General features: G+C 40.7%; 1 long non-coding RNA gene across 1 annotated transcript in view; it reads right to left on the bottom strand.

Moving 5' to 3' along the window:
- The window catches only part of LOC129531731 (uncharacterized), a 178,571-nt gene that overhangs the window by 49,961 nt on the left and 102,034 nt on the right, over positions 1 to 26,576 (bottom strand). Inside the window, exons 2-3 of the long non-coding RNA XR_010129818.1 lie at positions 22,688 to 22,789; positions 9,735 to 9,832 (exon numbers count right to left, since the gene is read on the bottom strand). This is a non-coding gene — a long non-coding RNA (uncharacterized lncRNA). The remainder of the gene's footprint in view (positions 1 to 9,734; positions 9,833 to 22,687; positions 22,790 to 26,576) is intronic.

Here is a 26,576-nt window from a genome sequence, read left to right as displayed (position 1 = left end):
CAACTTTCCTCCATCCTGACCAGGATACCTCTATCCCATGCCCTTCCCTGTGAGAAGCACTATCATACTTCTCATGTTACCAGTGGGAAAAACCTCGCAAGAGTCTCCAGTATTTCCCACTCATCCAGCTGGACCATCAAATGTTACTGATCCTTCTTCTGTGTTATCTCCCCTTCTTTCTAGAGTCACAGCTTTAAATCAAGCTGGCATCATCTCACAACTGGATTATTGTACCAATTTCCTAAAGGGCTCCATGCCTCCAGGCCTACCCACCCCCAGGGCATCCTCTACAGAAGAGCAAAGTGTAGTCCTTGAACCAGCAGCATCAACATTACTTGGACGCATCATAGCAATGTAAATTCTCAGGCCCCATCCCAGAACTACTAAATCAGAAATTCTAGAGGTAGAGTTCAGCACCCATGTTTCAGCCTGCCTTCCAGATAATCCTGATGCTCAATAAAGTTTAAGAACCACTGCTCTATGGTATACAATTTAAGCCAAAGTCCATGCTACCTTCTAGCTTAAAAATTCTTCATCGTCCCCCTTACGGTGATGCTCAAACTTGCTAGCCTAGCTCTCCATGTACTTTGCAATATATCCTCATTCCACATCTCTGGTCACATTGCTTACTGCCCCCTGACCCATATCTCAAGCCCAGCCATGCTGCTCTCCAGACTGAACCCCAGAGTGGGGCAGCTTCCTCCTTAGCTACCTCCAGGAATAACATCCATGTGTCCAAGAACTGTATTATTATCCTGTTGAAAGCACACCCACGGCAGAGTTGACCATCCTGAGGATGGATTCACCATGCAGAGGCAGTAGACAAGGCTGGCAGTGGAAGGAGAATTGCCATGTGCTGAGTGCCTGCTACTGGCTGACCCCGTAGTGGATCAACTTCCCTACAATGTCTCACTGAATACCTACAAAAAATTTTTAAAAACCTGTGAAGGACTGATGGAAATAAGGAGGTAAGTATACCCAAGCCCAAAAGCAAATGTGAGCAGGAAGACCTTCCTGGAATCAAAAGTAGAATAAGAACAGGTGTAAAAAGACAAAAAAAGCCCACTGCCTTTCTTCAGGGCCCCTCTAGGGTCCTGGAGCCCAACAGCCAGCCCAGGGTCCATCCTCTGAAAGCCTCAATGCATTTTCTCCCTTTGCTGAAGCAAGGGAGAAAGACAACAAAGAGCTTCTCTCTTTGTTGAAGCAAGAAATCCGAAGGGCACTTGTTGCAAGCCCTTGATCCAAAGACCCAGCAGTTCTGTTTTTGCTGAGTCAGGATAAACAGAACCAGTCACAGAAAGAACATGGGGACATCAGGGCCTGTAAGTGAGCACAGAGTTCAATGCTGGGAGTCCAGGTCTCCCAGCCACAGATCTGTCATTCACCAGGTTGGAGACAACATCCAGCCCCAATGCATGCCCAGATCCCAGGGTCTGGACTTCTTTTGCTGAGTTTATGCATAATGAGGTCACCGAATCAACCTCTCTCTAAAAGCCCATCTGATATATGTGAGCACAGCATACTGGAGAGGCAAATCCCTTCTGTCCCCAGGCATGATAAAGTGGTCACCTGAAGTTTCAGTATCTACAGAGAAACTGCTATTAAATCAATTTCCAAGTCCCAGACGGGGTCCCTGCTAGGGACCACCATCCTTCCCTGCTGGGGTTCAGCATCAACTCCTGCTCTTGGGGCGGTGAGGGGAGAGGGCCGCTTTTGAACTTTTTCTCTGATAGTCTGAGGTTTTCAAGGGTGTTCTGCCTTTCAGATTTATTTCAGCAAGTTGCTGTTAATTGTGTTTTCAATTAGTTATGTTTAAAACATCTTGAGATTTGGGCAACTGAAATTGCAGTGCATCAATAATTATTAAACAGAGGTTCTAATCCATTATTTATTGAATAAATTTTTAATACTAATGCAGAATCCATTGTCACTGACACCATGAGTTTGGCCATTAAGAAAAAAAGCTGACGAAAGGAAACTGAAGCTCCAGGATTCTTAAATGAAGGCCTGTGGAGCAGAGCTTCCTGGAGAACAGATTGGCAGCTGTTTCTCTTTTATGTCTGTTTAATCAAGGCTTTGTTGCCTAGGGGAAGGGAGGGGAGTTCCCACATAGTAGGTACTCAGTAAATGTTTGTACAGGGAGCGAATGAATGCATGAATAAATAAATGAATTTAAGAATAATTAAACCAGGAGAGATTTTTTTGTAAAGATCTAAGCTCCTTTCTATTTTAACCATTAACAAATACTTACAGAGCATTCAGCTTGGTACTGAAGTGTCCGTGATGGATAACACAGTAATCCCTTCCCTCTCAGTCTGACAGATCATCATAATACACGTTTAAATATAATTATGATAAAATGTGGTAATCCAAGGTGGCACAGAAGCCCACGTGAGGGGGTGACCCTGGCTGGAGCAGTCAGAAAAGGCTTTGCTGAGGAAATAATGCCAGGTCTAAGAGGCCGAATTTTCCAGATGTAGAAATGAGGAAAGGGTAAGACAGCATATGTGGGGGCAGACAAAGACAGCATGACACATAGGCGGCACATTCAAGATCATCCAGAATTTGCTCGGGGCATGAGGACGCGAGGCTGGAAAGGCAGATGGGTGCAAGAAGGTGAGGACTTCGTGAGCCATGGTTAGAAGCTTGGTTTTCATTCTATGGACAAATCCACCAGCAGGGGTTAAAGCAAGGGACTGATGAGTGAGATTTTCCTTTCAGGCCAGCACGTCAACTTATATTCTACCTCAGCAACATGCTGGCTAAGCTTCGCCAAAGTGGCAGCAAAGCAGGGGAAGAAAGGGCAGGATTAAGTTATTTCATAGCTAAAAGCGTGAGACAGACCCAAACTCTAGGCAGAGGGTAAGCAAAGTGAAAGAAAGAGCCAGAGATGCCCTAGTGTTTTGGCTATGCTGGTTTTGAGGAAGGAGGGTTAGGCTGATTACATGTGGTGAGGTGGGGGGCAGTGGCGACAGAGATGAAGAAAAGTTTTAGAACAATAAATTTGAAGTGCCTATGGGCTACACAGGTAAATGTCTGGCAAATAATTAGATATACCAGTCCAGAGATCCACAAAAAATACAGATTGAGTTATAGATGGGGAGTAATTCATACAAGGTAGTCACTTCAAGCATTTGTTCCAAATATACTATGCCCAACACTTGGCTAAATAAACCTTATGCTATGGAGAGCCATTAAAAATGATTTCCAATAGAATTTTAAAAAATAAAATCTAATTAAACACGGGGAGCGTCTACTATCTCTATTTAGGGCAAGAAAATGAACACAATGAGAAAGTAAAGCAGTGGAATGTACAAAAGAGACCTTTGGGATTCTCTCCAGTCTTGAACTCAACCCAAAACTCATGCGTTGATCAATCAATATTACAAAGCACCATCTCTAAACCTGGAGGAATCCAGAGACACAAAAGTGACATCATGCAACCCCTCTTAGCCTCAACAACCCTCAGAAGCTTTGAGCCCCAACCTTAACTCTCTGTCCCGCCCTCTTTCCAAAATCTTCTCTAGCCACTGCAGACTGAAGAGTCTCTACTCCTCTGAGCACCTTTAACCTTGCCAAGCTCTTGCCTACACATGGCCTGGGGATTTTTAACTTGTCCTGCTCACCCAGATATTCCCACACACTACCCCTATGCAGCTTGGACTTCTGGAAGGCCACAGCCCATCCCCACCCCACTCACAGACTCCAGCAAGGCTCAGCACAGAATTAAGCATGTAGCATTTTGCTCTGCTCATTTCTGGTTCCCTGGGAGCCTCCACTCCACCACTGCTGCCCCACCTCCAGCGTGCTCAGCTTGGCCAATACAAAAATGAGTACACATTAGGTGCTCAGTGAAGACCTAGGTATAATGGCCCATTTGATCTATGTCCTAACACTTCCTCTTTCAAGTTCACAACAGTCCTGGGATTCAGAAAGTCTCAAGCATCCCTCCATCACCAGCAGGACTCTGAGCCCTTGGTTCATGCCGCCTTGCCAGCTGGAGAGAGGAGGGGTCAGTGAAATGGGTTAGATCCAGCCTCCCTCTGCCTACGCTCCCAGAGGCCTTCCTGGAAATACTTTGGAATCCCTAAGAACAGATACCCAAAGCCTATAAGTCACAGTCTCCGTGCTGGGAAAGGCGTAAATGAGAGCTATAGCATCCAAGACGGGAGGTGGCCACATCCACCTGTAGTTGAGAGGCCTCTGGGCCAGTGGACACCGAAGTGAGGTCTGTAGGAGTGAGCAAAGCAGGGACACAAAGAAGGATGTGGAGTGGTAAGAAGTGAACCACACCAGGAGGCCGTCTCTGTCCTTCCAGGCAAAACCCACCACTCCCTTTATCTTCTCACACATTTTCTAGCCATCTGCTTGTTTTCCTATCTGCTTCCTAGATATAAGTTCCTTGAAGCTAAGAACCTGAATTTTTCACCTTTTCATTTTCCATAATGCCTAGCAAAGGGCATGGCACATGGTAAACACTCAGCGAATTATTGTTGAATAAACAAATAGATGAACCCTACTTTTGAAGACACTATAACTGCATGATTTTTAAATTGTGTCTGCTCTTTGCGTCAGTGTCTTTCAGGAGAGATCAATAATCCATTAATAACATTTGGATTTTAGGAAAAAATCTGTTTAAAGGAAAATGTTGTACCTTGTAAATATTCTGTGTTCTCAGGGAAAAGAAAGTCAGTGGGGAAAAACTGCAAACAGCCTACTCCAGAACAATTGAATTGAGGCCAGGAAATTAAAATTAGAATGAATTTAGAATTGGTGTTGTTATAACCAATTATCGGGAAGATTCTTTTTACAATTTTTTATGAGATGGAGGGAGGAAGGAGTGGTAGGCTTCATTGAAATTATACCAGCCAATGAATGGCAGGATTAGAATATTCTTTTTTTAGCTGGTGGATGTAGTAATGTCATCCTACAGAGAGGCAGACCATGTCATGTTTGATGTATAAATCTAATGACTTTTTAAATAATAATGACAACAACATAAACAATAAAATATGTAATGTTCTTAAAGATTACATGATCTAATTTGACTTACACACAATCCTGCAAGTACCACTACTATTGTCCCTTTCTAAAGATGACAAGTTGAAGGTCCAAAAGTTAACCAGTATTAGATCTGGGACTCACACATGTGCCTTTGGACTTTGATCCTGTGATTTTCTTCTCTGTGATAACTTTCTGGATAACTTTCTGATAGAAAATTCCCTGGAGGTCTAGGAAATGGTAAAGGTTCTTCCTGCTAGATGAAAGCTTAGAGGACTGAAGTCCCAGCTCACACAGAAAAGCAGAGTTATGGAGGCACTTGGGTCTCATCTATCCACTTGGGATTTGAATCCCATAATTAGCAGCCTGAAACACCCGCCTTTTCCCAGGCATGGACTCATTGTGAAGCTGGCCCTACTTAGGAGCCACAGAGGGGTTCAGTCTGGAACAGAGCTTCCAGATGGAGCCATCAGAGTGTGGTTCATAGCCAGGACTCAAGTATCAGAGAGGGAACCTCGCTTCTGAAAGTATGAAACCTACAAGGGGCAATGCCAATGGCTTATCCCTGGATCGCATCTGCAGCCCTGTGACCCCCTGCTCTCCTAGCCTGAGGCTGTACCAGCTTCCTCACTATAAAGAGGGGAAGGAAAACTGTCACAGCACAGGCTTGTTATGAGCCCATGCTGGAAAAAAGCAGCATGAACAAGCACTTGTTAGTGCAAGTCACACTGTCCTGGAAAGACAAGTCTGAAGACTGTCACACCCCTGCCTGTTTCCTCCTTACAGCTGACCTTGAACCCCAGTGACAGCGTGGGAGGGAAGTCAACGATCAGGGACTTGGGATGCTCTCCAGCCTCACATCAAACTTCCATCCTTGCTCTGTTCAACCTGCAAGTGGTTCCTAAGCAGGAAGCAGATCCACTTGCTTGTGCTGCTTGCATTTATGTTGTTCCACTTCTAATTAGGCCCATCCTGCCCTATTACAGACAATAGAAGTGTGTTTTAAATGAAAGCCCATCTCTTTTCCCCTGACTATGCTAAGCCTCTTCATTTCTCTTTGCCTCCTCTGCATTTAGTAACTTAAGTCTGCTTGGAGCTAAATGACCCAGTTAATACAGCCTAGATGGCTGACTGTCCTGTGCTCACTTAGGAGTGGCCCTCACAACACAGAGGCTATTACACATTGCATCATTTTTTATTCTGTTTGTAGTTTACATCACTAGACTGGGAACCCAAGAGGCTGGTGGGTCTGGATCCCCAAGGGGAGCCAGCATCACCTTAAATATGACCTCACTTGTCAAACGATCCACTTCCCCACAGGTTGGGATGGATGAGCAAGAGGTTTATCTTGTTTATTAAAGGAGCAATACTTTATCTTTTGGAAAAACACACTGAAATATTTACAGGTGAAATTACTTGATTTATGGGATTTCCTTCAAAATAATAGGAAAGGAAGGAAGTGTGCACAGGGTGTCGGTGCGTGGATGGGGCAGGCTTGTCCTAGGTAAATCACCGTCGAGACTGTGTGATGAGAACAAAGGTGTTCAGTTAAAGATTCTGTCTACCTGTGCATCTGCTTACAATTTCCCACAAGAAAAGGCCACTTTTTAAACAGCAAGGTTTAAATCTGAAAAGCTGAAGTAAATAGTTCTTTAAAAGCACATTTTTAATTAAATAAAATTTCAAGATGTGCTCGGTATCGCTCTCTATCTTGGACGGTTCTATATTCATTGTTTAACCTGGTTTTTATTTCCAGTCTTAATCAGAGGACTTTCTTCTAATTTATCCTAAATCTTTATTTCAAAAACATTCCCCCCAGAGCAGCCCCCAAATTGCAAGCCAGATTCACATCCAAAGCTGTTTTGGCAGCTTGTCTGCCCCCTTTGTCTAGCCTCACCACGAGCGGATTGTTTTCCTCAAAGGCCAGTTTAGATCACGAGTGACCCCACCATTTTCTCTAGTTCATTTTCACCGGGTTGTCCTGCACCTCCCTGCTCAGGAAAAAGCAGAAAAAGAGAAAAGCAGTGATCACAGTCATGCTTGTGACTTTAGTCTCCTCTGGAAAAGGTTTTAATTGACTGGAAAAACATAAGAATCTTCTTCTCCACTGACCCACACCTGTATATAAACTGCTGTTTGGACCCTGGGGCCATTTCTCTGGTACTTCTGTTTACCAGCCCACAATATACCCAAATTATAGGGCTACATCTAAGAGAAAGGAGCATCCTCACAAGCCAAGTATGGCAAACCTGATTCTATTAAACCACAGACAAGGGCTCGCCACCTCTCTCTGCCTTTTTCTCTCTAAACCTAGCTAACTGCTTAATCCCATTCAATCTCTACCCACAGCTACAGTTTTGATATCTTCCTCTTCTGACTCTAGCACTTCCCAGCCATGAGAGTGTCACCTTCCAGATAGCCCATGCCTTTCCAACAAGAATAATCTTTCTAAAACCAATTTGTATACAAATTAACTGAAACTTTGGCCAAAGAAATGCATGCATGTGTAGGCATACAAACTGCATTGCCTTGGAAGACTGTGCCTAGTTTCCACCCACTCACGCTCAGTATCAGCACTGATAACCTTCATCCCAGCCACTTGGAGCCCCATGCCTGATGCCACCCTGAGCATCATGAGCTGGCACAATTCAGGAGCAACTACCATGAAAACAGGCTTCGTTTCTTTGCCCTCTTTCTTCATGTCTCACTGAAGATGACAATCGACTCTCAGAGGTGTTTAATGGGGGAAATCACCCACCCTGTGCCCAGTGTGCTCCAAACCAGGCAAAGCAACGGTGGAGAAGGAATATTTTTGGAACAGAGAAAGCAAGACACAGAGGGCTGTACCCCTCCAGGAATAGTTTCTCCCCTGATAGATCTCTTCTCCTTCTTCTCCCTTGCAAGGTGCCTATTACCTGGTTAGTTGATCAAAGTATCAAGCGGAGAAGCCAGAAATAATTGACAGAAATATGGGGAACCCCTGGCCTTTATTACGTCCTCATCCAGGAAAGAAAAACCTCCTGTCCACAGCAGCACCTGAGTGGATCATGGTCAGTACATCTGTGTGGGAGTACATTCGCACATGCTGATTTTCTGAACAGGAAACAGCTTCCTGATATTTCTTCCAAACATATTTTCTATACTACATTCTATATCCACCTGGCACAATGACAGGTTCAGGCAAACAAGAAGAAACATGGCCAATCATGCCTCCATTTGGTCTCTCCCTCATCCCCCAAGATTCACTCACTCTAACTTAGTAAGAGCCCCTGTCATAGATTCCACGAAACAAATCTTTAGGACATAAGCCTTGACATCAGTAAGCAGGGGACAGTTAGACTTCTAGTAAATCTAGGTTTCTGCCCAAAAAGTGAACGCATGCTGTTGGCAATATGCTTTGGCAACTTCAAAGTCCTTCATCCTCACTGAAGGAGTCCGGCCACTTTTCCCAAGCTAAGCTGCAACAGACAAGGTGAGCATTCCCATACCTTTCACTTTTATACTAAACCAACCTCATTTGCAGTACTCACTCCCCTCCAAACAACTGAAGCCACTTCAGTCTGCTGGTCTTTGGGGACAGGGACATGTAAGCAATCTAGTAAGCAAGGCTTCTTACAGAAAGGGAAAGCAAGATGACTACAAAGAACTGCCAACCAGTGTATCCGGGACATAACTTCAGTGACAAATCCCCTGCTCCTAAGAGGGCCCTACCTAGTGAAGGAAGTTGGACTTTTTTTTCATATATATTTTTAAAGATGAGGCAACTGAGATTCAAAAAAGTAAATAATTGTAAAGTTTTAAAAATAGATCTCAGCAGAGGGCTTGCAACATAGTAGGCATTCAAAAAATGTTTAATTAATTAGCTAATGAAAATAAGACAATCAGAAAGTTCTATCAGCCCTTGCCCTCTTCTTTGCATCTCCTCTTTTTGAAGGGCGCTAACCTCTAAATGTAGGATATTGTCACAGTGAAATTCTTTTTATCATGACTTTGTCTGATTTCAAAAGAGATCCTACTTGTTTTGAAAAACCATCTGAAGTATGTTCAGATTCTATCCCAGAAAAGGCTTCTCCATTCTCAACTCTGCTGGTTACAGCCTAGTCCTAACCAGAGCCTTGCACAGGGCCTTTTTAAAATAAGGATCCTAAGTTTCTGGTAGGGATGTGTCCTTTGATGTTCACTTTCTTCCAGCTAAGCACCCAGCCAGCTACAAAGGCAAATTTGCTACATGTTTCTCCCACCTAATGAAAGTGAGCTTAACAGAGAACAGACTGCCAGTACCTGCCATCACTATTGCATTCAGAGAGAGAATCAGATACAGTACCTCATAGGTGTATGCCTAAATTGGAGATTAAAGACAGGTCCCCAAGCTACCGAAATTATTATTAAGTTTGGCACTGATTCCAGTTTAGCCCCAGCCCCCAGCACCACCAAAGCCCTCACTTTTGGGGAGTGTCTCAAGAGAGATGGGAAACCGGGCTGTTTCTGATGTTCAGAACCTGAATGTCACTATTCACATTGAGTGTCTTGGTAAGATAGCTGAAATGTCACCTCTTTGCTACATGGTGGCTTTATTTTTTTCAAGGAATACTCCCATTATGTTATCAGACCCTTGTGACCCCCCGTGAGGAGGGTGGAATGGGGATTAGTGGCATCCTAACCGTGTATGTGGCAATCCTGAATCATTCAGCATCATTCTGCAAGTCACCTGCAGTCAAACATGAGTCACTCACAGAGGCATTTCCAAATCCCAGCGTTGCCTCCACCTCTTCCTGCTGAGACCACTCTGTCACTCACTGCCACTGATTCATTCCTCCAGGCCCCCTGTAAACTGAGAGATAAGTAAAATTTGCCTTTATTTCCCCACTTTTCTCTTTTCATTGTGCTCCCAGAAATGGTGTGGAACCCACAGCAATGAGGCCAGTTCTGCAGCCTGCCACCTGAGCTACCTGGGGAGAGTACCCTGTAATGCATTCATAGATTAATTTGGGGCAGAATTATGTTCATAATGAGTGACTCACTCATATATACAGTGTGCTTTTTTTAAAGTCTTTTTATATGTCCTTTGATAGAATTTTTCATTTGTCTTTTATGCATTCTTCATCTGATTTTTATGTATGTTATGCTTTTGTTGATATTGCAAATGACATTTTATATTCTATTAGATCTTCAAGTACATTACGTCTAATGTAGAGGGATATTACATGTTTTATGTCTATCTTTTTTCTGGAAATATAAACTGGAATCTTATTGGTTGTTATAGTTTGTTGGTTCAGATACTTTTTCTAAGAAAATGATAGCAATTTTGTGTTTTTCCTTTTGACGTGTGTGTGTGTGTGTGTGTGTGTGTGTGTGTGTGTGTGTACCTTTGTGTGTATGTGCTAATGTATCAGCCAGGACCTCCCTAACTATGTAAACTGTAATGTTGATAGTGGGCATCTTGTCTTATTTGCAATCTTAAAGGGAGTGAGTATAAAAGGAGGCAAATATTGGATGTTTGTTGTAGGTGTTCAGTATAAGACTTTTACCAAATTGAAGAAATTTCTATTTTTTCTACTTTTCCAAGAGAGTTGTTATCATAAACAAGTACTGGATTTTATCAAAATGCTTTTTCCTGCATTTTTAAAATAATAATGTGATTCATTTTTAAAAAAATAATGTGGAAAAATACAGATTTTCTGATGTAATATCTGCTTTTAAATATGCAAGTTAAATATCAGGGGTCCTAGGACATCTGCTTCCAGCTAGGATGCTAGGATAGAGTTGTGTAAGCAGACCAATGTTTCTGCTGAGCAGCTAGAAAAGTTAGGAAAAAATACCAAGAAATAAATCAATTTAGGACTTGAGGAGCCAAAATCTCTGAGCAAAGAGAAGCAGACAGAGGTTAGCTGGCCACGTTTCCACTAGGAGAAATAGCCAATTCTTGACACACATACCTGGCAGAGAACCACTGATAAAAAGCACAGAAAACAGCAGAGGTTTTGGCAATCTCGTGGGGCTGAGTGGATAAAAATTGAAGAAAGGTAGAAAGTAAACGGGTTGAAAAAGATAAACCCGGAAAATACCAACTAAGAGAAGGCTGATATCTTCTATATCAGATATCAACATCTACTATAAAGCTACAGTAATTAAGACAGACAGTGTAGTATCAGCACAAGGGTAGACAGACCAATGGAACAAAATAGAAAATCCAGAAGCTGACTCACATAGAGTCATTTGGCTTATGACAAAAATACCACTGCAGTGCAGAAGAAAAATATTCATCTTTAAACAAATTGTACTGGATCAATTGTATATCCATATCGAAAAAAGTGAATCCTAAACCCTACCTCATACTACATGCAAAAAAAAACAGATGGATTGTAGAACTAGATATGAATTATGAAACAACACTCTTAAAAGAAAACAGGAGAATGTTTTCATGACCTTGAAACAGACAAAGCTTTTCTAAACAGGACATTTATTTAAGGCTTCTTTAATTTCTTTCAAAATATTTTGTAACTTGCAGAGTATACATTGTGCATTTCATTTGTTAATTTATAATTATTTTCTTTTTGATGCCACTGCAATAAATTGTATATTTCACTTTTGGAGGGTTCATCACTGGAGTATGAAAATACAATTGTCTTTTCATATGTATCTTATACTCTGTAAGCTTGCTGAACTCATTTATGGGTTCCAAGAGCTTTTTAGTGGATTCCTTAGGATTTTATATATACAGGATTATGTTGGCTGCTAATAGAGACAGTTTTACTTTTTCCTCTACAATCTGGATGTCTTTTCACTTTCTTGAATAATTGTCCAATCCAGAATTCAACAACATTGAGTAGAAGTGATCAGAGTGGACATCCTCATTTTGTTCCTGATTTTAGGGAGAAAGCATTTAGTCTTTCACCATTAATTATGATAAGTGCCTATGGATTTTTAATAAATGACCTCTATCAGATTGAGGAATTTCCTTCTATTCCTAGATTATTGAATATTTTATGAAATTGTGCTAATTTTGTCAAATGCTTTTCCTGAAATTATTAAGATAACTATGTGGTTTGTCTTTTATTCTATTGATATGGTGTATTATATTAATTGGTTTTCATATGTTGAGCCAACCTTGCATTCTTAGGTAAATCCCATTTGGTCATGGTATATAATCCATTCTATATGTTGCTGGACCAGGTCTTTCAGTATTTCAGTGAGGATTTTGCCTCTATATTCATAAGGAATGTTCATTGGTAGTTTTTTTTTGTGATGTCTTTGTCTGGTTTTGATATCAAGATAATACTGGCCTAATAGGATGACTTGAGAAATGTTCCCTTACCTTTTCTGGAAAAGTTTGTAAAGAATTAGTATGACTTCTTCCTCACCAGTGAAGCAATTTGGGCCAGGACTTTTCTTTGTAGTTTTTTATGTACTATTTCAATCTCTTTACTTGTTAGAAGTCTGTTCACATTTTCTATTTCTTGTTGAGTCAATTTGATAATACGTGTCTAAGAATTTGTCCACTTTATTAAAATTATTTAATATCTAAATTGCTATGCAAACGTGCATAGTGTTCTAATTCTTTTGATTTTTGTAATGTCAGTAGCAATGTCCCCTCTTTCATGCTTGATTTTAATAATTTGAGTCTTTTCTTTTTCTTGGTCAGTTTAGCTAAAGATTTGTCAATTTTCTTGATATTTTCAAAGAAATAGCTTTTGCTTTTGCTTATGTTCCCTATTGTTTTTCTATTCCCTATTTCATTAATTTCTGTTATTTTTATTTTCTTCCTTGTGTCTGCTTTAGGTTTAGTGTGCTCCTTTTTTTCACCGTTTTAAGATGAAAGGTTAGGTTATTGATTTGAGATCTTCTTCTTTAATACAATTTTTTAAAGCTACACATTTTCCTCTAAACACTGCTTTAAGATTTTTTTATGTGTGTTTTCCCTTTCCTTCATCTCAAAATATTTTCTAATTTCTCTTTTGATTTCTTTGACCCATTGTTTATTTAGAAGTGGACTGTTCAATTTCTCTATATTTATGATATTTTGCTATTATTATTTCATTCTATTGTGATCACAGATCACACTTTCTATAATTCTAATTCTTTTAAATGTATCAAGTCTTATTCATGGCTTACCATATGGTCTATCCTAGAGAACGTTCTATGTTCATCTGAGAATAATTTGTATTTGCCTCTTTTGAGGTGGAGTGTTCTATAGAGCTCTGTTAGGACTACTTGATTTATAGTATTGTTCAAGTCTTTTCTTGTTAATCTTCTGCCTAGTTGTTCTATCCATTATTGAAAGTAGAATATTAAAGCCTCCAACTACTATTTTTTGTATTGCCTATCTTCGCTGCAATTCTGACAGTTTTTGCTTCAAGTACTTGGAGGCACTGTTACTTGTACATATGGTAATTGTTATATCATCATAATAGATAAACACTCCTCTTATCATTATAAAATGTTCCTGTTTATGTCTATTAACTTGATTTCTGCTTTTTGTCTATTTTGTCTGAAGTTAGTACTGCCACTCCTGGTTTCTTATGTTGATGTTCACATGATATATCCTTTCCTATCCTTTTCCATTCAGCCTATTTGTATCTTTGAATTTAAAATATTTACTCTGTAGACATCATTTGGTTGAATCATGGTTTTTGTTTTTAGCCCAATTTGACAATCTCTGCCTTTTGATTGGGTTGTTTAATCTGTTTACATTTAATGCTATTATTGTTATACTTGAATTCATGGCTGCCATTATAACTTTTGTTTTCTATATGTCTCTAACTTTTTGTTTCTCTATTCCTCCTTCACTGCTTTCTTTTGCATTAATCAAATACTTTCCACTGTAACATTTTAATTCCTTTAATAATTTTTTACCATATTTTGGAAGTTATTTTCTTTCCTTAAATTGCATATTTTTAATTTTTGTGGATACATAGGAGCTGTATATATTTATGGGGCACCTGACATATTTTGATACAGTCATGCAATGTGTAATATTCACATCAGGATAAATGGAGTATCCATCACTGCAAGCATTTATCCTTTGTGTTACAAATAATACAATTATACTCTTTAAGTTATTTTAAAATGCACCATTAAATTATTATTGACTATTGTCACCCTTTTGTGCTATCAACTACTAGATCTTATTCATTCTTTCTACTTTTTTGTACCCTGGAGTTATTTTCTTAGTGGTTGCTTTAGAGCTTACCATATTCATATCAATTTATCAGAATATACTTCAGACTTATACTAATTTAGTTCCAGTGAGACAAAGCAATATTACTCTACTTCAGACTTACACTAATTTAGTTCCAGTGAGACAAAGCAATATTACTCCTATATAGCCCTATTCATTCATTCCTCCCCCTTTTGTGGTATTCCTGATGTGCATATTACATCTAGATACATAATATACAGTTATTGTATTACATCACTATACAAAAATGCATCGTTATAATTACCTTATATAACTTCGTCTTTTAAAGAAGATAAGAGAACAAAGGATAACAAGTATTTATTTATGGAGTGTGTTGTATTAGCCTTCTTTTTTTTTTTTTTTTTTTTTGAGATGGAGCCTCGCTCTGTCGCCCTTATTTGCCATTTCTGGTCTTTTTTTCCTGTGGACTCAAGTTACTCTCTAGTGCCATTTCCTTTTTCCAATACAGCTTTGCTCCCACATATCTGTTTTGTACTTGTATTGTCAAATACATTACCTTTCTATATGTAACAGGTCTGATAATACAATTATATGCATAGTTTAACACAACTGCTTCCTAAATCAGTTAAGGAAAAAGAAATATGCTTTTATACTTTACTTTATAGTTGCATAATTATCTTTACTCTTTGTTGTTGTTGTTTCCATGTACATTCAAATTACTGTTTGGGATCACCTGCTTTTACCTGAAGAACTTCCTCAGTATTTCTTGTAAAGCAGGTCTGTTAGCAGCAAATTCTCTCAGCTTTTGTTTATCAGGAAATGTTTTTCTTTTATCTTCATTTTCAAAAGACTGTTGTGTTGGCTATAAGATTGTTGGTTGACAGGTTTATTTCTCTAGCACTTTAACTATGTCATTCCATTCATTGTCTTTGATGGAAGAAAGTTAATTGATAATCTCATCGAGGTCCCCTTGTATGTGATGAGTACTTTCCTCTTGTTGCTGTCAAGATTTTTTTGTGTGTTGTTTGTCTTTCAGTATTTTTACTATGATATGTCTAAGTGTGGATTTCTTTGTGTTTATTATATTTGGAATTTATTGAGGCTCTTAGGTGCATAGATGAATGGCTTTCATCAAATTTCAGAGGTTTTCAGCCATGATTTTTCAAATATTTCTTCTGCTCTCTTTTTTCTCTTTTCTTCCTGGTACTCCAGTTACACATATGTGCCCACTATTTCTCTGAGGCTCTGTTTATTTTTCTTCATTTTTTTCTCTTAATTCTTCAGACTGCGTAATCTTTGTTGATCTTTCTTCAAGTTCTCTGATTCTTTCTTCTGTCAGCTCAAATATACAATTAAGCCCTTCTGGTAAATTTTTAATTTTAGTTACCATACTTTCACCTTCACAATATCTATTTTCTATCATTTCTATCTCTTTGTCATTATTCTCTATTTTATGAAACATCATTATGCCTTCCTTCCTTTGCCACTCTAAGCATAGTTTCCTACAGTTCTTTGAACATGCTTATAATAGTTGCTTTGAAGTATTTGTCTGCTAAGTCTGACATCTAGGCCCTTCACAGTTTCTATGACCTGCCTTTTTTCCATGTATCAGTCACACTCTTCTATTTCTTCTCATCTCATAGTTTTTTATTGAAAACTGGACATTTTAGATGATATATTGTAACAATTCTGCATGCTGATCCCTTGCTCTGCAGCTTGATGTTGATGATGTTATTGCTTGCCTGTTTATTTTAGTGACTTGACTAGGTTATTTTAGTGGTCTGTTTCCCCCAAGGATGCAGCCTCTGATGTCACCACTCAGAGGAGGCATCCTTGGGCATGTACACTGTCACTCTGAGATGGCAGTGATTTTATTAGTGCTGTCTTTGACTGTCTCTTTCCCTGATATCTCTGTTGTCTGGCTCCATTTATATCATGCCCAGCTATTAGCCCCCACTAATTGCTGGCTAATTGTTCTATTATGTTTTATAGTACCCTGAGGCGTAAATTGCTCCAGAGTCTGATGCAATTAAATTTAGGTCCCTTTGCAGGGGTAATCTTTGAGACCAGTCTCTGAAGAAACTATCTCTTAGCTGTCTCTTTCCATAATTCCCTCCAGTAAATTTCTAGATGGTCTGAGGTTAAGCTTGTTGCTTTCATGGAGCAACCAGTCCCCTCTTAATTGCATGTCACCAAAATCCCCATTGTTTCTAAGAGCACTCTTAGGTTTGTACTATCTTACATGGTGGTAAAAATAAAGCCCCTAAGCCTTGGGAGAGCTTCAGTGCTTTTCAATCTTGTGCCCTGCCTCTCCCCTTGGGTAACAAATCTGCAGCACTGCTCTAGAACTGAGGGTCAGGGACAGAGAACTTCTTCTCTCAGTCACACACCTGCTTTGTGAGTTTTATGCGTGTCACCTTGGGGTGGTATGGCAGCCTCCACTCTTTGTGGTTTACCTCTCCTTGCATAGAGACTTTTACCCAAGCTAGGGTGAGGTAATAGGGCCCTCTATTCCTGGCTGCCATGCCTGGGGTAGATCTTCTGCCCTATTAGTATGGCATAAGTGGAGGAAGACAGCCCCAGATCTCTCAGCCATTCTTGCCTGGAATAGACCCTCTGATACACAGAGATGTGGTGAGGATGTAAAATGCTGGTGGCCTGTCCCTACCTCTTGGAGACACTGGAGCCCTCAACTGGAAGTTGAGTGAAGAGGGAATCCTTTACTCTTGGTTGTACCTGCCCAGTGTGGAAATTACCTCATTGTGAGCTGAGAGAGTAGGAAGGGAGGAAGCAAATTGCGGATCAAATGCCATGTACTCCCGTCCTTACCAAGATGCAGTAAACTTTCTTGAATAAATATTTCTTCATCTGCTGTATGGCCCAAAGGCAATGCTCAGCGACTTTAAAAAATTCTAATGTATATAATTTTCACCAGTTGTGGTTGTTTCACTGGGGAGAGGGCTTGTGAACACCTCCATTCCAGAAATGATGTCCCATAAGTCATTCTTAGCTTCCTAGAAATGCATGGCTGACAGGCACTGAGGGCTACTGGTTGCAACCTGAATCCTGGGCCATTGAGAACAGAAACAAGATAAGGAAATGGAGAGGTAAATAGAGGATGTGTGGGAAAGAGAAGAGAGGGTAATGAGGTCTGTCTCACCATGCCTCTGACAATAGAGCAACAACAAATAAAAATTAATCTTGTTTCATCTAGGACAACATTGGACACAATCTTAAGGTGTGCAAACTTAGTCTTTGGCAACCCTGCCTTCCATCTGTGAATGTCTCATACCTGGTATCCTCCAGGTGAGGGTAGTCTCACTCAGGACTTTTATCTCTCTCACTGTTCCTTTTTCAGCTCTTTGTTTAATTTCTAGAGGAAGTTACCAGCCCTTAATTCACACCAAAATACATGTCATTGGCTGGGAGCTGCTTAATATGAGATCTTGCTAGAGGAATTTGCTTTTTAAAAGGGAAAACCCTATTCATCCTAAAGGCATGATCCCCTAACTGAGGAACTTGAGGCTACATCACTAGGTCAGCCCAGGCTATATGAAGCCAGAGAGAAGGGGGATCTTTTAGAACCTTAACTAAGGCTGCTTCACATATTTCTGAGGCCTCTAGAGCCAAACATTCTGGCTAAAAAAAAATTCTGACATGTCCACAGATCTGAGGAGGCACACTGTCTCAGTAAGCACAGCTGCTCTCCATTTGGTTAATGATAGCCCATCTCAAATTTGGTGTGTGCAAACAAAAGAGCCAGCAGGCCCAGCTCCACGGAGCTTGCCCACAGAGGCCTCTGAGCCGCAGGCTGCCACAGGATCTCTGGTAGAAACAGAATGATCTGTGTTGCATCTGGTGTGATAAGGCTGGTCTGTGTCAGGTGAAGGCCAGGTATAGACTTTGGCTTATACAGTCATGCACTGCACAATGACATTTCAATGTCTGACGGCATGTATGACAGTGGTTCCATGATCTTATAAGACCATGTTTTAACTGTACCTTTTCTACGTGCAGATATGAAAATACCTACCATTGTGTTACAATTGCCTACAGTATTAAAGACAATCACATGCAAGTACAGGTGTTCAGTCTAGGAGCAATGAGCTCTACTGTAAAGCCTAGGTGTGTGGCAGGCTATTCCGTCTAGGTCTATGTAAGAACATTCTATGATGTTTTCACAATGACAAAATTACCCAGTGGCGCATTTCTCAGAACATATCCATGTCATTTAGTGACACATGACTGTGGTACGATGTGGCAGGATTTGGTAGCAGACAGGCCAGTGAAGGGATCCTAGAAAGATACCAAAGGCTGTGCCAGTAACAATGCAAATGCAGGAGTAAAAAGGAGGTAAAAAGCATTGGAGGAAGATGCAGGCTACAGACCTTCAAGCCTAGGGCAAATCTGTTCAATCTTTGTCATTCTATATGGTTTTCTTAGGCACCTCTCTGTTATCTCAAAAGTCAGCCCAATTTTCAGTCAATCCAATATTGACTTACTCTTTAATCCCATATTTGAAAGAAAACTTTTTCTCTCTGAAAGTCCATTAAGTCACTGACCCTGAGAAGCCTTCCTGAATCTTTTTGGCATTTGGTCTTCTCTGTCTTCTTGGCTCCCATTGCCCTCCATATAAACTCAAATGGTCAAGAGCCAACTGAAAAAGCCATCCCACCAGAGATCCACCCCACAGTAGGTGCTTCCATCCCTGTCCTCCTGCTTGAATCTGGTCAGCTGACTATGATCTGATACTTCAAATCCCTCCCATGAATGGGGTCCGATACACTCCCATCTCTGATCCAAAGCATTTCACTAAAATCTATTGAGAGCAATAAGTAGGGAGCAACCTCTGGAGACCAAGCCACTGAAATGACCATTCTATCTGTTTCACAAGTGACCTCCATGACTGCAGAGGTTTCATCTACCTTGTTTACTGCTGTCTCCCTAAGGCCCAGCACAATCCTGGTTCACAGTAGGTGCTCAAATAGGAATTGATTGAATAAACAAGGCTGTTCTTGCACAAAGAGGGATGACTTCTGGGCTGCCACATTTCATACAAAGGACAACTCACATCCGTCTTCAATAGACTCAGCTGCTTAGAGGTACCTGGAGCTGGTTTAATTCCTTGCCAAAGCTCCTCTCCAAATTCAACCACTCTCTGAAGGTGCTTTATACTTACACATTCTAATCATTTCTATACAGTCTGAATATGCCCAGGTCAATGAGACAGCTGAGCTGCCATGATCTATTTTAGGGTCTACCTCACAATCACTACCACCACTCAACTAAACCAGCATGGAAACTACTTTTTATGTTTGAAAGAATATGAGGGGCTATTGTGTCAGTTATAGGACCAGGGGCTGACAAAGCCAAACACCCAACTGCAGGTCTGTATTAGTCCATTTTCACACTCTTGATAAAGACATACCCAAGACTGTGCAATTTACAAAAGAGAGGAGTTTAATGGACCTACACTTCCACATGGTTGTGGAGGCCTCAAAATCATGACAGTGGGCAAGCAGGAGAAAGTCACATCTTACATGGATGGCAGCAGGCAAAAAGAGAGAGAGAGAGAGAGCTTGTGCAGGGAAACTCCCATTTTTAAAACCATCAGATCTCGTGAGACTTATTCACTATCACAAGAACAGCATAGGGAAGACCCACCCTCATGATTTAATTATCTCCCACCGGGTCCCTCCCACAACACATGAGAATTATGGGAGCTACAAGATGAGATTTGGGTGAGGACTCAGAGCCAAATCATATCATTCCACCCCGACCCTTCCCAAATCTCACATCTCCACATTTCAAAACCAATCATGCCTTCCCAACAGTTGCCCTAAGCCTTAACTCATTTCAGCATTAACTCAAAAGTCCACAGTCCAAAGTCTCATCTGAAACAAGGCAAGTCCCTTCCATCTATAAGCCTGTAAAATCAAAAGCAAATAAAGTTACTTCCTACATACAATGGGGATAACAGGAATTGCATAAATACAGCCATTCTGAATGGGAGAAATTGGCTAAAACAGAAGGGCTATAGGCCCCATGCAAGTTCAAAATCCAGTGGGGCAGTCAAATCTTAAAGCTCCAAAATGAGCTCCTTTGACTCTATGTCTCGTATCTGGGTCATGCTGATGCAAGAAGTGGGTTCCCATCATCTTGGGCAGCTCTGCCCTTGTGGCTTTGCAGGGCATAGCCTCCCTCCTGGCTGCTTTCACAGGCTAGCATTGAGTGTCTGCAGCTTTTCCAGGCACACGGTGCAAGCTGTCAGTGGATCTACCATTTTGGGGTCTGGAAGATGGTGAAGGCCCTCTTCTCACAGCTCTACTAGGCAGTACCCCAGTAGGGACTCTGTGTGGGGGCTCTGATCCCACTGCCCTAGCAGAAGTTCTCCATGAGGGTCCCGCCCCTGTGGCAAACTTCTGTCTGGGCATTCAGGAATTTCCATACATCCTCCAAAATCTAGGTGGAAGTTCCCAAACCTCAATTCTTGACTTCTGTGCACCTGTGGGCTCAACGCCACGTGGAAGCTGCCAAGGCTTTGGGCTTACACTCTCCAAAGCCACAGCCCAAGCTGTACCTTGGCCCCTTTTAGTCACAGCCAGAGCAGCTGAGATGCAGGACGCCAAGTCCCTAGACTGGACACAGCAGCCCTGGGCCCAGCCCACAAAACCATTTTTTTCTCCTAGGCCTCCAGGTCTGTGATGGGAAGGGCTGCCACAGAGGTCTCTGACATGCCCTGGAGACATTTTTCCCATTGTCTTGATGATTAACATTTGGGTCCTTGTTACTTATGAAAAGTTCTGCAGCTGGCTTCAATTTCTACTCAGAAAATGTGATTTTCTTTTTTATTGTATTGTCAGGCTCCAAATTTTCTGAACTTTTATGCTCTGTTTCCCTTTTAAAACTGAATGCCTTTAATAACATCCAAGTCACCTCTCAAATGCTTTGCTGTCTAGAAATTTCTTACACCAGATACCTTAAATCATCTCTCTCAAGTTCAAAGTTCCTCAAATCTCTAGGGCAGGGGCAAAATGCTGCCAGTATCTTTGCTAAAACATAACAAGAGTTCTAGTTTTCAACAAGTTCCTCATCTCCATCTGAGTCCACCTCAGCCTGGACCTTATTGTCCATATCATTATCAGCATTTTGGTCAAAGCCATTCAACAAGTCTCTAGGAAGTTCAAAACTTTTCCGCATTTTCCTGCCTTCTTCTGAGCTCTCCAAACTGTTCCAGCCTCTGCCTGTTATCCAATTCCAAAGTCACTTCCACATTTTGGGGTACCTTTTCAGTAGCACTCCACTCCCAGTACCAATTTACTGTATTAGTCCATTTTCACACTGCTGATAAAGACACCCAAGACTGGGCAATTTACAAAAGAGAGGGGTTTAATGGACTTACAGTTCCACATGGTTGGGGAGACTTCACAATCAAAGCAGAAGGCAAGGAGGAGCAAGTCACATCTTACATGGATGGCAGCAGGCAAAGAGAGAGAGAGCTTGTGAAGGGAAACCAGTTTTTAAAACTATCAGATCTCATGAGTCTATTCACTATCACGAGAACAGCAGAGGAAAGACCTGCCCCCATGATTCAATTATCTCCCTCTGGGTTTCTCCCACAACATGTGGTAATTATGGGAGTTACAAGATGAGATTTGGGTGGGGACACAGAGCCAAACCATATCAAGGTTGAAGCTGACTTTCATATAATCTTGCCTGAGGCTCCATATGATGTGCATATATGTGTCTTGTGTGCATGTGCATATGCATGTTGAGAGAGGGAGAAGAGTGGAGGGGAAAGAAGAGGAGGAGAGAGGAGGGGAGACATTATGGTTAATATTGAGTGTCAACTTGATTGGATTGAAGTATTCAAAGTATTGTTCCTGGGTGTGTCTGTGAGGGTGATGCCAAAGGAGATTAACATTTGAGTCAGTGGACTAGGAGAGGCAGACCCACCCTCAGTCTCGGTGGGCACCATCTAATCAGCTGCCAGTGTGGCTAGAATAAAGCACACAGGAGAAGATGGAAGAGCAGACTTGCTGAGTCTTCTGGGTTTCATCTTTCTCCCACACTGAATGCTTTCAGCCCTAAAACATCAGACTCCAAGTTCTTCAGCTTTTGGATTCTTGGACTTATGCCAGTGGTTTGCCAGGGGCTCTCACACCTTTGGCCACAAACTGAAGGCTGCATTGTCAGCTTCCATACTTTTGAGACTTGGACTGGCTTCCTTGCTCCTCAACTTGCAGGTGGCATACTGTGGGACTTCACCTTGTGATCCTGTGAGTCAGTACTCCTTAATAAACTCCTTTTCATGTATACATCTATCTTATTAGTTCTGTCCCTCTAGAGAACCCTGACTAACACAAGAAGGCCGAGGAGAGGAGAGCAAAGGGGAGGGGAGGAGGAGAGGGGAGGGGAGAGGAGGGGAGGGGAGAGGAAAGAGCAGGAGAGAAAGAGGAAAGAGGAGGGAAAACAGGAAATGGAGTAAGGGATCCCCTCATATCCCACAGAACTTCCCTTAACCTCGTGGCTCCTCAGCCCACTCACCTGCATAGAATCCTGTTTCATCAGCATCAGAAGGTGAAGATTGAAATCATATAGGCTCAATTTCTTTATGTATTCAGTGATAGCAGCTCCCAGATGAGAAACCTAAACAGAAGTGAAATATTAATTCTCCCACAAGTACAGGTGTCTCTTGGCACAAATTTAGCAGGAACACCATCAGCAGATGCACCCCCATTGCTGAGGATCCGAGGCCTTTGGTCCAGGTTTGGATGCTGGATCCTAGGAAGACATGGCTGAATCTGTAAATAGAAAATCACAAATCAAGAGATTATTATCCAAAATTTGGATGACTAGGTGGGTTCATTTTGTATACCTGGAATTCTCACAGGACAATTTCATTAAAAAGAATAGCAACTATGGTGTTACTGTTGACTGCTGTCAATTTTTTTTTATTATAAAAACAGATCAAGACCTGATTATTCATCTGGAGTGATAAATAAATAAATAAATAAATAAATAAATAAATAAATAAAACTTTGAATGATACCCCTTCACTCACACCACAAGGCCCAAAGTCTGCAGCCTGGCACTCAAAGCTAGCAAGATAAATCTCTAACCTACCTTCCCAGTCTCATCTCTCAATACTTGTACATAATGTTTCTTCTACTTCAAAGTACTTGGTATTTTTTCATGATCAATCCCCTGTGATTTCCTACTGCCTTGTGGTTCACACCATACCTTTCAGCTAGAGACCCACTTCCTTTCCATTTGTCCATGGCCAAGTTATACCCCTGCCTCAAGGCCCATCTCAAATGCAACCTCCTTTCTGAAGATATCTCCTTTCAGCCCCCAACAGAGCAATATCTCACTCCTCCTGTAAACCCCATATGTAGCCAGCAACTCATCAAACTTGATAGTATAAATAATAAAAACTTACAGTAAACTCATCTAACAAATATTAAATCCCAATTATTTGCCAGACACAATATTAAATACTTAATATTTATTGATTCACTTAATTAATGATTTTCATATATGTTTTGTGTTCCCCAATGCCTGATGGCAGCCTTTAGTCTAAATCATATTTCTCTGCTATAATCCTTAACATTATGCCTAGACACAGTAAATTATCAATAAATGCTTATTGAGTATAAATGAATTAATGTACAATATGTGAATATATAAATGAATGAATGAAGCAAAAGGATCCCTGTTTAGAGGCACAATTTCCAAGACCATTAGGCAGAGCTTCTGGATTTCTATGCATATTATCTGAGTTCTTTTCCATTCTCAGTAAGATTCTAGAGTCTCATATAGCAAATCACAATAAGCCTGCAGCTATGATGTGTGGATGGTGAGCCTTTTGCATAGGATCATGAAGAGGACTCCTAGCATTTAATTCTCTAAATTACACTCACCCCTTCAACAAACTAGAAAACAGTATAGCAATCTTTTATCCTTTCTTTCCTGGCCCACTCTCCCTAGCTCTAGCACCCAGAACTTTTACGTTTTTCTGTCCCACAGTAAGTGACGAACTAATTCAAACATACACAGGTGTACAAGAGAATAAATCCTCTTCCAAGGGTGCTATAAGTCTTTGAGGTCAATGCTTAATGCAAAGGAATGGAGTGATTTCAAACATCAATGAGGAGAAAAGAAAGTATAACCAGAATTATTGCATGGCTAGTCCCTGTCCAACTTTCTACATATATTATCTCCTGTAATTTTTACAGTAATTTTATTAATTATAGTGATGACAATGTAGCACTTACTGCATGCCATATACTCTCCTAAGAATTTTTCATGTAATATCTCACTTAAGTCTCCCATCAACATTTTGAATAAAGTACCCCTTTCACCTTCTTAAGAGATGAGAAAACAGCCATAGAAAATTTAAGTAACTTGTCCAAGATCCCAAAGTAAAGAGTAGAGCCAGAATGTAAACCCAACTTAGAAGTACAATCTACATCTTCTCAGGGTAGTAGTTTCCCAAACGTATCTGTACAGCAGAAGTTGGTTCTCAGAAAGTTTACCAGGCACAAAGTCATGTACCTAGGAAACATAAAGACTGGAATTCAAATCTTAATATTTTTATTTCGACGTGAATGCTTTTTAGTAAAACTTATTTCAGCTCAGGTGTTCATTCAGGGCAGCAAAGGTGTCCTGTATAGGGCTTCTCAACTCATAAGACCATTCCTGAGAATAAAAGTAATCATTTTGTGTGCTACTAAAACTTCCCCAGGCAGGGTTTTGCTTCATGCATCCCTGACCCTAATCTCCTCTATCCATGGTGCTGAATTTAAAGACAGCATAGCTGGCCTAAAGAAAGAACTGACAAAATAATCTGAATCTCTATGGTAAAGGATCTTAAATACTGCTCCGCGCCTGGCCATTGAGAACCAGTGAAATCTTTTCCAAACCTCCCGCTTTAAGCCCAGAATCTCTTTTCTGTCTTCCAAGATCATTAAGTTGAAAAGGGTAAAATAAGTGAGGCTTATGATTAACAAGGATTGTTCAAACCAATATCTTTTCAACTTCATAATTACAAAGATTATGTTATCTGAAAATAAATCAATGAAAGGAGAGCAAGAGAAAGTCTATCTCATAAACATCAATGCAGATCTAACAAAAGTTCAAACAAAAAAAGGAACCAGAGACTAGAGACCCTGAAGCAGGTTGGAAGCTACAGCACTGGGCCAATGGAGGGTGCTGAGGCTAGTGCTGAGAACAAAGGCTTGAGACAGAGAATGTCTTTATATCTGGTGCTGAATTGATTTTCAAGCCATAAAAATGTTAGTTAAGGTAACACTGACATGAACTAGGGCAGGGTGGGGGGAAAAGAAGTTGGAAAAAGCAACTGCAATTTCAGGCTTATGAGAAATTGAATTAAAATTAAGAGAAGGAAGAAAATCTATTGTTGTCCAGTAACTGGCAAACAGAACAGCCACTGCATCATTATAGTGGCAACGACCTGCTGTGTTCATTTGTCTCTGAGCTGTCTGACCTAGGAGCTGGATGATTTATCTACTTTCCACAGCTTCAGCTGGGCCAGGCCAAGAGGATAACTTGGAGAAAAGGGTGGAGGTGTGGGGGTGGTGACACTCAAGCACCAAGCCAATGAACTCCATATGTCTTGTATTAGAGGGCATGCTCATAAATCAGCCAATATCACACATTTATTTCACACCTACTATAAACAAATCTCTGTGCTAGAAGGCCTCTGGTCATACAAAGATTGAAAAGGGCAGAGCCATTGGCCTTGAAGAGCTTACAATCTAGTGGAAAATATTAAGCATGAAGAAAACTAATTAAAAGCATATGCCAGATGATGGCTAGAGACAGCAAGAACTATCAGAATACAGAGGAGGACTGTTGACTTTCTTTGTCAGGTAAGGCTTCTGAGAGCAGGCAACACCTTAATTGAGCTTAAATAATAGGATATGCAGTCAGAAAAAAATGGGAGTAAGTGTTGCAGGATGATAATTCAATTAACAAAGCCTCAGAGGCAGGAGTGGGTCAATTATGTTTTGGTGGGAGCAATATTGCCTATCTTTCCCAAATTCCTAGATACAAGGTAGATAGTCTCCAAGCTCTCCATATTCAGGGAGAGAGTTGAGGCAGCAGGGAATGCTCAAGGATCTGTACATCACTTTTTCAAAAAGTTGAATGACTTCCAATATAAAAAAAAATAGATTTCTAGATTTCTGGCCACAGTGGTAAATGCTTCTAAGGTAAAGAGAAACATCCAGATCAAGCATTCTTTTACCCTATGAGGCCCTGAAAAAGTTGTCTATCTATACACTTAACCAGGATAGCATTTCTCCCTCAAGTGAGCCTACTCCATCCTGGTATATAAGAAAATGTGGTAATGAGGATAAACTCTGGCAAGAAAAATTAAGCATTTGTAAGGATTTTTTGAAGTTAGACAAAT

This window comes from Gorilla gorilla, chromosome 12 (genome assembly GCF_029281585.2).
Source record: "Gorilla gorilla gorilla isolate KB3781 chromosome 12, NHGRI_mGorGor1-v2.1_pri, whole genome shotgun sequence".
In the NCBI taxonomy this organism is placed as follows: Eukaryota; Metazoa; Chordata; class Mammalia; order Primates; family Hominidae; genus Gorilla; species Gorilla gorilla.
The sequence above is the reverse complement of the archived record's forward strand: the minus strand, read 5'-3'. Positions and strand labels throughout refer to the sequence as shown.